Raw genomic sequence first — 12,046 nt, forward strand, 5'->3', positions numbered from 1 at the left:
GGGGCTGTGGACGGGGCTGTGGACGGGGCTGTGGACGGGGCTGTGGACGGGGCTGTGGACGGGGCTGTGGATGGAGCTGTGGATGGGGCTGTGGATGGGGCTGTGGACGGCGCTGTGGATGGAGCTATGGATGGGGCTGTGGATGGGGCTGTGGATGGAGCTGTGGATGGGGATGGGGATGGAGCTGTGGATGGAGCTGTGGATGGGGCTGTGGATGGAGCTGTGGATGGGGCTGTGGATGGGGCTGTGGATGGGGCTGTGGATGGGGCTGTGGATGGGGACTGTGGATGGGAATGGGGCTGTGGATGGAGCTGTGGATGGGGCTGTGGATGGAGCTGTGGATGGAGTTGGGGATGGAGCTGTGGATGGGGCTGTGGACAGAAGCTGTGGACAATACCACAGTCCTCGAGGCCCATTCCAGAAGTTTTTCATTTACTAGCATCTTGGTAACACTCTTAATTCCATCAGCTGCGTTTGCTGTGTCACAGGGCCCACTTGCTGAGGTGTGTGGGTCCATCTCGCACCTCTCTGCCCGCCCCTCCACGCTGGTCCACCTTGCTGCTGGTCACTGCGTCAGGGCTTCTGTCCTTCCCCAGGGACTGTCTGAGAAGCTCCGGAGTTCTGATCTGTGTCTGAACATGGACAGGTGAGAGTATAGAGATCAAAGAGACAGTTTGGATGGGGGAGCTGCTGTGGGTCCAGACATGGCTGCGGCCACGGGCGCCACGCCCTGCCCCTCTGCGGCCTGGGACTCAAAGCACCAGAGACAGTGTCTCTAAAATGACCTTGTGGAACAAATGTGCATGGTACTCCTTAGACACCACGTGGAGAATGAACCGTGCAACTTGTGAGTGGAAACAGGAGGGGAAAACAGAGGAGAGGGCACAGGGGAAGGGGAGACGTGGTTCAAAAAGAATTGTACGCATCACCTGACTCATAATGGCAACCGCTCTGTATATCACCTTTACAGTAACGATAAACTATCAATTAAATAAGCAGGAGAGACGTCGTGGTGTGTCCATGCTGCTGGAGGGTCCTGCCAGCTGCTCCCCGGCCAGCACGGAGCGTGTACTGTCTGGGACCATGCCTGACAGCTTTTGAACAGGTCGGCACGCTCCTTTTCCGTCCTGCCCACCGGGCACACTTCTGCTGCTCACACTGTCTGTGTGGATCTGGGCTTCTCTGGCAGCTCTGCTGCGCGGTATCATTAGCATTTTCCTATCATAATATGCATAGCACACACATTAGGAGATAAAAAGGCTGAGGGGAAACACAGGCTTGGGGGCACACAGGAGCTCAATAAACCGTCATCCGTGAGAGGAGGAGGCCGATCTGCCTCATTATCCCTGAGAGGAGCAGGGCCAGGCAGCTGGTGGTGAGGGACCGGAGTCTGTCTGCTTGTGTGAAGAAGCCCTTTGAGAAGTTTCTAGGCTAACAAACAACATCTAGGCGTAAATAAACTCTTGCTGCTTAGCAGGAGCCAGAGCAGGGGTCTCCAGGATGTCCCTTAAGATGAGCCACAAGGACAGTCCAGTAGCAGGAGGAGGCACCCCAGCCCGGCCTTTGTCATGCTAATGCCCAGGCAGGGTGCAGGTTTCACCTGAGGGTATCCCAGCAACCAAGGCTCCCAGGAGAGTGCTGACTTGGGACTTTTTAACACACCTGGCACCTCAGGCCTGCCTGCCACCATCTGCTTGTCACGCGTAGAACTGATTTCTAAAATTGCAGCAGAGTGGTTCCTATCCGCAGAACCCTGAGCAGCTTCCCTGGCCCACCTTCTGGCAAGTGCCTGGTCGTGGGTTTGCAGCCTGTACTCTGTGTGTGTGTGTGTGTGTGTGTGTGTATAAAGAGAGAGGGAAGGAGGGAGGGAGGGAAGAAGGGAGGGAGGGAGGGGGAGAGGAGGGTTTCGACCGCCAGCCGACGTGTTGCGGAGGGAGAGGGGGAGGGGGAGGAGAGGGAGGGAGAGAGAAGGAGAGAGGGAGGGAGAAGGAGAGAGGGATGGAGAGAGAATGAGAAAGAGAGGGAGAGAGGGTAGGAGGGAGAGGGAGGGAGGGAGAGGGAGGAAGGGAGGAGCGAGCAAGCACTCTGTCACTGGGTAAACCTTAGCACTGCAGAAAAGGATCTCCCTAGAGTCTGGTGAGCTTCGCCTCCCCCACTGTGGATCCATTCAGTGGACGCCATGGCTACCTGGGCGGCGGAGGCAAACCAGGGGGGCTGTGGTAGGGAGGGGCTGTGCGCAGGCTGCATTTCAGGTGCCAGACAGGCTGAACTCAGGGTGAAGCCGTCCCTGTCAGCAGCATGGCCAGCAGCACAGAGCACGCAAGCTCCAGCTGTTGACAGAGGTGGGCACCGGGCTTTGTGCATGGCCGCCGGGAGCCCAAGAGCTCCGAGAGACATCTCACCGCTCACAGTCTGGAGGCCTCATGGCAGAGAAGCTGGTGTTGCTGGCAGGAGGGCTCAGAGGGAGTCTGTCCGGCCAGAGGGTCAGCGCTTCCTTCAGAGGGGCTGAGAGCCTCGGTTGCCTCCGGGAACTAAAGCTGCAGCTCTATGGGTCCAGAGCACAGGGCCTCTGAAATCCAGCAGTGGTATGGTGTTCACCTGCTGGGACCCCTGAGGCTGGGGGCCCCGGAAGGCAGCGTCTGGGGCTGCCATCACTACCCAGTGTGACCCTTCCACCTTCCCCTGGGCGCTCATTCCTGGGGTCATTGTCCACCTGTGAATGCCTTGGGAGCGGTGGCTGATCACCAGATGCCACAGAACGGCCCTGCAGAATACACAGAGGCCAGTTGTCACGTGAAGACCGGCCAGGCAGACCGGACCACACTCTTTCTCTGCTGGTGAGCTCCACTGGCCAGCTCTGGTGCCCTGGCCGTCACATAGAGTCCCGTAGGGACCAGGTGGGGCCTGGGCGCGGCTGCCAACAGCCTGGAACCAGAGAGGAGCACGCATGCCCACGGCAGCTGCCTTCAAGAGCAGCGACTTAAAACATGCATCACCTGAGTGTGTGCCCGGCTCTGCTCCTGGGCCTCCACCCTGTTCTGAGGGACTGGGGGTCCTGGACGCACCCAGACTGGCGGTGATGGCCACAGGCCAGCAGCCTTTGCTTCCTAAACAAGCTGTAGAGCAATCCCTTTAAACGAGCGGTAAAAAACCAACACTAGCCATGGGTTGTGGTTAACGTTTCTCTTAAGACAACCAAAGTTTTGTGTGGTCAGAAGAGGGGCCTGTGTGTGCTCCGCTCAGTCCCAGCGAGCTGCCTTTGCGGCGTTGGTGAATATATGACATGGGCGTTTTACTCGGTCTTGCTTTTCCTCTTTTTATCTTATTTTAATGTCCTATTGTGGCATAAGAGCTCATGTGAAGGTTTTAGGAAAGCAGAACACCGCCAGAGCCAGCGAGGAGCACTGGATAATTCCAGAGTGACATCATCTCTCCTTGGTGCCCCCAGGGCTTACTCCACATGTGAGGCCGTGTCTCCATGTTTACGTAATACGTGATGCCACGTGTCCACACATACTTCACACGTGACACAAAGTTGCCGCACTTCCTTCATGAATATCACCTATCCACACTTACTTCACGTGTGATGTCATGTACCTGAGCTTACTTCACGTGTGATACCATGTGTCCACACTTACCTCCCTGTGACACCGTGTGTCCACACTTTCTTCACGTGAGACGCTGTGTCTCCCCCCTGCAGAGTGGGGATGTGTGGCCCGGGCTCCTGCTGGGCCTGATACTCTCAGGATTTCTCTGGCCTGACACCCTTTTCCCAACGTTTACAGTTATGGTTTTTGATTAGAAACTTTGAGAACTCAGAGGCCAGTCCTTGGTTTATGGATTCTACCTGGCCCTGTGGGGAACACTGCAGTGTGGTCCTGGTGGAGCGGAGGCTTACCTGGTCCTCGCCGGCCCAGCCACCGGGTGGACTTGGGAACCGTGACCGCAGCTTCCCAGGGCCCAGTCTCGCCTTCTGTTCTGGGTCTGGCCACTTGACATCCAGTCGAGGCCACGGCCCTCAGCCCTCCTGTACTAATGGCATACAAGGCGGAGCGTAGCTGTGACCATCTTCGTCTGGGCACTTCACTGGGAACACTGGTCTCACTCATTTCTGTGAGCCCCTAACTTCGTTCAAAGGTTCAGCGAGAAATGGATTTAGTTTATGAATGAATGGACAGATGGATGGATGGGCGTAGCTAGGACAAACTGCTTTGGACACAACTATCCCTGGCCCTTCTGTCTGCCGAAAGCGATGAGGAGTGGTGCGTAAGCTGATTTCTGATGGACCAAATCCCACGTAACTTCAGCCTTCTCTCCCGTCTCATTTTCTCCCATACAACAGACAATGTCTGAGAGCTTGCTACAGATTGAGCCATTCTTTCCAATCACACGCCGCTTCTGTGTATCCCATTAGGACTCAGACAGCTCCCTGAGCTGAGGCGGGAGGAGGCTGCCGTGAGATTGCTGAGCCCCTTCCACAAGTAGAAGCTGGATGCCCGCTGGACGCCCCCTGAGGGCGTGGGGTCAGGACCCACCGAGGGCCGGCGGCTGCCGTTGTTCTTGTGTGGGGTGGGGTAGAGAACGAGGCCGTGCTTTCTGCCCATCCATTCGGCCTGTGAAGAATGCCGGTCTGCATGCTCCTTGTCTGGGTAGGACCAAGCGTCACCGTTTCTGCCTAGCTAAAGCTTTTCTCACCAAACAGCGTCTCCCATCCACACATGGGGAGGACACTTGCTCAGAACTGGGGGAGGGGGTGAAGTTTTGAGTGTCTACTGTTCATCAGAGAGCAGGAAACCCAGCACACAAGGAACAAGATGGAAATTGAACTCCCTTGGTCCCAGCTGTTGTCCTTTGAGCAGGTCTAGCATGGAGGAGACACACTTGGGGTCACTGAGACGGCTGTTTCTCTGCTAGAGCTGAGTGGCTCTTGGGCCCCATGTGGACAGTGACATGCGGAGGGCCACTCTGCTGCCTTGGGGTGTGCCCGCCCCTTACTGTGTCCATCACTGCACCTGCCTGACCACCGACTCAGACACTGCCCTTGTACGTTCCCATGGCCTGCTCTGGGCGCTCGCTATGCTTTTCTACCATGGTAAACATTTTCTAGCGTAAGTTCTAAGTGCTAGGTGCTAAGTGCTCGGTTCAGCAGTACTAAATATGTTCACCAGTCTCCAGAACTTTCAAATGTAAAACAGAAACTAAACCTATCGACAGCGAATTTCTCATCCTCCACTCCAGCTCCTAACAACCACTACTTAATTTTCTGTCTATAGATATCGCACGTAAGCAGAGTCAGCTAGCAGTTACCTTTTTGACTAGTTTGTTTCACTCCTCAGGAAGTCTCAAGGTTTGTCTGTATTATAACAAGTTTCAGAATTGACTTCTTTTGAAGGAGATATACCTACCCTTGCATGTATGCCACATTTGTTTTCCTTGCTGCGGATAAACACTTTGTTTGCTCTGGATGGTATGAGTAATGACACGATGATTGTGTCTGCATAGTCCTGTCTTTCAAGGCCCTGCTTCAAGTAAGTTTGGATAGTTGGGTAATATGGTCATTCCCTGCTTCATTTTAAAAAAGTAAGTTCCATGCTGTTTTCAAAAGCAGCTGTACCATTTCCCACCCACCAGTATAGCTCAAGGTAATTTGTATAGCTTTGTATAATTTTGTATAATAATTTTGTATAATACAAACCTTTGTATAGCTTTGGTAATTTGTCAATACTTGCTAATTCTTTGTTTTATAAGTAATGGCCATCCTAATGGTGGAATGGTATATTGCTGGATTTTAATTGGTTGTTATTTGGTTATTAATAACTAATTCAATTGGTTAACTAATTTAATTTAATTAAGCATCTTTAATTGGCTACTGACCACTTGTATGTCTTCTTTGGAGAAATGTCTGCTAAAATCTTTTATCCATTTGTAATCAAGATACTTGATTTTTCTTGTTGAGTTGTAAGTTCTTTACATAGTCTAGGTACTAATCCTTTATTAGATATGTGATTTCCAACTATTTTTTCTCATTTTATAGATTGTCTTTCCACTTTACAGTTGTGTATTTTGAAGCATAGGAGTTTTAAATTTTTGCTGGTTTCCTTTATCTATTTTTACTCTTGTTATCTGGCTTCTAGTGTCATCCAAAAACTTCTGACCACATTTTTCTAAAATTATCAAGATTTCCCCCATGTTTTCTTCTAAGAGATTTGTGTCTTGGGATCATCTGTGTAAGTCTTCACCCCATTTGGATTTAATTTTTGTTTTCTGTGTGCTGCAAGGACCTAACTTCTCATTTTCATGTGTAAATACCGCATTTCTCCAGCCCCTTTTGCTGGGCAGACTGCCCTGCCACTGACTGATGGTGGTACACTTGTTGAAGATCATTTGCCAAGTAAGAACACATTTACTGCTGCCTCTGGTCCATTGTCTTTGTCTATGTGACCACCTTCATGCCCGTATCATGCTGTTTTAATTATCACAAATTAGTAGTAAGTTTTGAAATCAGATGACTTTGTCCTTTTTTATATTGTTTTGGATATTCAAGCTGCCTTGAAACACCATTTAACTTTTAGGAGATTTGTTTTGTTTCTACAAAAAATGTCATTGGGACTTTGGTGGAAAAGGCCCTGACTTGCAGGAGTCCTTGGGTTGTGTGGGCACTTGGGCGGGACGGAGCCTGCCACCCACAAGCATGGCCATTGTGGCATTTGTTTTTGCTTTTTGTTGTTTTTTCAGCAACAATTATAATCTCCAGGGTGCAAGTCTTTTCTTCATTTCCTTTTTAGATAGTTCATTCCTGGCATATAGAAACGCCACGGAATTTTCTATGTTGATTTCATGCTCTGCCCTTTTGCTAAATTCATTCCCTTGTTTTATGGAACAGGCACTCTGATTTTAGGAGCAATCACAGCGCGTGCAGGGCTGTTTTTAGGAATTGTGACACTAAGCACCCCCCCCCCAGAAGCTTCTTTGGACAGAGATTGCCCGCAGGCACCAGTGCTGCGGGAGCAGCTTCTCCACGCTATGAAGAACACGGTGCTGTGCCCGGCCCGCCTCCCGGGCGGCTGGCAGCCGACACAGGCAGCGCCCATGCTCTCTGCATTCGGGCTCCCTGAGTGCATGAGTAACAGCACACACTAATTCATGCATGGCTTTGTGTTGTTTTGTTTTTGTTGTTCTTTCTTTTGATTTACACAGAATCCCTCACACATCTTTAACCATCTGGAGCTTTAATTTCAAAACACTAAAAACGTCTTCCCTATTATTTTGTCTGTCATCCTCAAAAGACACCCCAAGGGTCCACTGATGTTTCAGCTGTTTTTAATGCTGCCATATAAATAAAAGTTCACACACACACACACACACACACACACACACACACACACACGTTAATACACTCTAGCACGCCACCCAGAGGGAAATTATTTCCAGCTTGGTAAGGGCAGGCACTCTGCCATGGGCGTGGCGTGGGCCAGAGCGCCTCTAGCCACAAGGGGACGGAACTGTTCCCTAGGGGCTCATCAGAGAAGATGCAGAACCCCCGTTCTGGCGATTTCCTCCTGTAGGAGCCCGGCCTCATGCAGCCCAGGCAGCACCTGCTCTCACGCCCAGAGGCGCCTCACACGCCCCTGCCACCCTGACGGGCTTCCATGGCTTTTGTCTGGACTCTATCATGGCCTTGGCTCCAGGGTGGACAGGGATTTCTCAGCCCACAGGAAGCCGATTCCCGCCCTGAGATCTGACCTGAGGTCTATGGGACACATATAAGAACTCATCCTCAGACCTTGGCCCTGGGGACCAGGCTGGGGTCCTGCCAAGCCTTTGCCACACTCTGTCATGGCCACCCCTGAGCGCCTGGCTCCGGGGATGAGGCAGGACCCCCAGGGGTAAGGAGGGACCCTCTGGGGTGAGGAGGGACCCTCCGGGGTGAGGAGGGACCCCCGGGGTGAGGAGGGACCCCCGGGGTGAGGAGGGACCCTCAGGGTGAGGAGGGACCCCCGGGGTAAGGAGGGACTCTCCGGGGTGAGGAGGGACCCTCCGGGGTGAGGAGGGACCCCCCAGGGATGAGGAGGGACCCCCGGGGTGAGGAGGGACCCTCGGGGTGAGGAGGGACCCTCAGGGTGAGGAGGGACCCCCGGGGTGAGGAGGGACCCCTGGGGTGAGGAGGGACCCTCAGGGTGAGGAGGGACCCCCGGGGTGAGGAGGGACCCCCCAGGGATGAGGAGGGACCCCTGGGGTGAGGAGGGACTCTGGGGGTGAGGAGGGACCCCCCAGGGTGTGGAGGGACCCCCAGGGGTGAGGAGGGACCCCAGGAGGTGAGGCGGGACCCCAGGAGGTGAGGTGGGACCCCCGGGGACAAAGCCATGGTGAGGGCCCCAGGCCACTGAGCACACGGTCACACACCAGCAGCACTGGGGTACCTCATGTTAAGTGGGAACCAAACACCCAGAAACAGCAGACCTGAGAAGACAGCAGCATTGTCATTACGGAGCCTGTGGACAGCTGGCACCATAGCAGGGAGGCCAGGGAGCATTGCAGAAGGGAGACTGGAGGATGGACAGAAGGGAGACTGGAGGACGGACAGAAGGGAGACTGGAGGACGGACAGAACGGAGTCTGGAAGATGGGGAGAAGGGAGACTGGAGGACGGACAGAAGGGAGTCTGGAGGACAGACAGAAGGGAGTCTGGAGGACGGACAGAAGGGAGTCTGGAGGACGGGGAGAAGGGAGACTGGAGGACGGACAGAAGGGAGTCTGGAGGACGGGGGAGACTGGAGGACGGACAGAAGGGAGACTGGAGGACAGACAGAAGGGAGTCTGGAGGACGGACAGAAGGGAGTCTGGAGGACGGGGAGAAGGGAGACTGGAGGACGGACAGAAGGGAGTCTGGAGGACGGGGAGAAGGGAGACTGGAGGACAGACAGAAGGGAGTCTGGAGGACGGGGAGAAGGGAGACTGGAGGACGGACAGAAGGGAGTCTGGAGGACGGACAGAAGGGAGACAGGAGGACGGACAGAAGGGAGTCTGGAGGACGGGGAGAAGGGAGACTGGAGGATGGACAGAAGGGAGACTGGAGGATGGACAGAAGGGAGTCTGGAGGACGGACAGAAGGGAGACTGCAGAAGGGAGTCTGGAGGACAGACAGAAGGGAGACTGGAGGACGGACAGAAGGGAGTCTGGAGGACGGGGAGAAGGGAGTCTGGAGGACGGACAGAAGGGAGACTGGAGGACGGACAGAAGGGAGACTGGAGGACGGACAGAAGGGAGACTGGAGGACGGACAGAAGGGAGACTGGAGGACAGACAGAAGGGAGACTGGAGGACGGACAGAAGGGAGACTGGAGGACGGACAGAAGGGAGACTGGAGGACGGACAGAAGGGAGTCTGGAGGACGGACAGAAGGGAGACTGGAGGACAGACAGACAGAAGGGAGTCTGGAGGACGGACAGAAGGGAGTCTGGAGGACGGACAGAAGGGAGTCTGGAGGACGGACAGAAGGGAGACTGGAGGACGGACAGAAGGGAGTCTGGAGGACGGACAGAAGGGAGTCTGGAGGAGGACGGACAGAAGGGAGTCTGGAGGACGGACAGAAGGGAGTCTGGAGGACGGACAGAAGGGAGACTGGAGGACGGACAGAAGGGAGACTGGAGGACGGGGAGAAGGGAGTCTGGAGGACGGACAGAAGGGAGACTGGAGGACAGACAGAAGGGAGACTGGAGGACGGACAGAAGGGAGTCTGCAGGACGGGGAGAAGGGAGTCTGCAGGACAGACAGAAGGGAGTCTGGAGGACGGACAGAAGGGAGTCTGGAGGACGGGGAGAAGGGAGTCTGGAGGACGGAGGACGGACAGAAGGGAGTCTGGAGGACGGACAGAAGGGAGTCTGGAGGACGGACAGAAGGGAGTCTGGAGGACGGGGAGAAGGGAGACTGGAGGATGGACAGAAGGATGACCAGAAGGGAGACTGGAGGACAGACAGAAGGGAGACTGGAGGACGGGGAGAAGGGAGACTGGAGGACGGACAGAAGGGAGACTGGAGGACGGACAGAAGGGAGTCTGGAGGACAGACGAAGGGAGGCTGGAGGACGGACAGAAGGGAGACTGGAGGACGGACAGAAGGGAGACTGGAGGACGGACAGAAGGGAGACTGGAGGACGGACAGAAGGGAGTCTGGAGGACGGACAGAAGGGAGACTGGAGGACGGGGAGAAGGGAGACTGGAGGACGGACAGAAGGGAGACTGGAGGACGGGGAGAAGGGAGTCTGGAGGACGGACAGAAGGGAGACTGGAGGACGGGGAGAAGGGAGTCTGGAGAACGGACAGAAGGGAGTCTGGAGGACAGACAGAAGGGAGTCTGGAGGACAGACAGAAGGGAGACTGGAGGACGGACAGAAGGGAGACTGGAGGACGGGGAGAAGGGAGACTGGAGGACGGACAGAAGGGAGACTGGAGGATGGGGAGAAGGGAGTCTGGAGGACAGACAGAAGGGAGACTGGAGGACGGACCGAAAGGAGACTGGAGGCCGGACAGAAGGGAGACTAGAGGACGGACAGAAGGGAGACTGGAGGACGGAGAGAAGGGACAGCCCGTCTGGCCCACACAAGACTGCGTGCCCCGTGCAGCAAGGGTCACCGCACCCCAGACTCTCCCCCATGCTCATGCCCAGCCGGTGGCTGCCTTGCAGCTGGAAGGAACCACCCAGTGTGCCCACCGCAGGCCCACACAGCTGGGCCTCCAGGGCTCGGCCGTGTGCTCGCACAGCGGCCTCCGCAGGCTTCACCTTGTGCAGGGCTGGAGGGGTTCCCTGGCCCATCTCGGGTAAGGGAGCTGGGCCCACGGGCCGGGCCCCACCATGGCCTGGCTCCTGCTCCCAGGTGGAAGGAACCATTGTTGCTACTTCCTAATTAGCACATTTCAGGGAGTAGTGAGTGGAGTACCATGGCCCTGCTGTGTCCCCCAAACCCAGAGCTACAGGACTCTGGCTGAATGGCATTTCCAGGTCCCTCACGCGTGCCTGACCCCAGACAGTATCACCTCCTCCAGCGGGGCAGAGGTCGGCTATGCCGCCGGCGCCATCGCTGCCTGGGGTGTCCTCTCCATCTAGCAGTTTGGGCAGGGACAGAGGAGGTCCTGGGAAACCCATCATGGCAAAATGGACTAACAAAACTAGGAAAGACAGTGCTCTCTAGCAGGTGTCCTCAGGAAAGGCACTCCCTCAGTCATCCCCCACCCCCAGCCACCCCTCACTCCCCTGTTAGTCCCCCCTCACCCCTCTGGCCATCCCCCTCACCCGGAGGCTGTTACACCCCTCTGGCCGCCCCCCAGCCGTCCCCCCTCAGCCATCCCCCCTTGCTGTCTCTGCAGCTCTCTGGCCACCCTTGGGCTGGGAATGGGCGGCCCTCCCCAAGGCAGGGCAGCTGCTAGCCTTTGATCTAAATCCTCCCTGGACTCAGCTGTGCGGGCCCGGCCTCCCCCGTGGTGTCCGGCGGACACCCCTGGCAGTCGGCGCTGTGCCCCACTCTTCCTTCAGGGCCCGTGAGTGACCACGGCATGTGCGGGGGTTGCTCACCTTCCCGGGAGAGGGAGGCCGGTCCTGGGAAGGCGCACGGTGGCGTCTGACCTCAGGGACTTCTGACTTAGCCCTACCCGCGGCGGATGGCTTACACAGAGGGGCCACAACTCACAGCTGTCACCTCCCGCCCCAGCCACCATGCTCAGATGTCCGTGTTTGTCCCCGTCCCCTGGGGGTGATCCAGAGCCGAGCAGAGCAATGTGGAAGGGTAGCCAGTGAGCCTACATGGGGTGGGGCTGTGTGTGTGAGCAAGAAAAGGAACTGTACATGAGGTGGCTGTGTGATGCTGTGTATGTGACAGCGCTGTGTGTGATGCTGTGTGTGTGACAGCGCTGTGTGTGACAGCACTGTGTGATGCTGTGTGTGACAGCACTGTGTGTGATGCTGTGTGTGACAGTGCTGTGTGATGCTGTGTGTGACAGCACTGCGTGTGATGCTGTGTGTGTGACAGCACTATGTGTGATGCTGTGTGTGTGAC

The sequence above is a fragment of the Dipodomys ordii genome, unplaced genomic scaffold (assembly GCF_000151885.1).
Source record: "Dipodomys ordii isolate 6190 unplaced genomic scaffold, Dord_2.0 Scaffold77, whole genome shotgun sequence".
Classification (NCBI taxonomy): Eukaryota; Metazoa; Chordata; class Mammalia; order Rodentia; family Heteromyidae; genus Dipodomys; species Dipodomys ordii.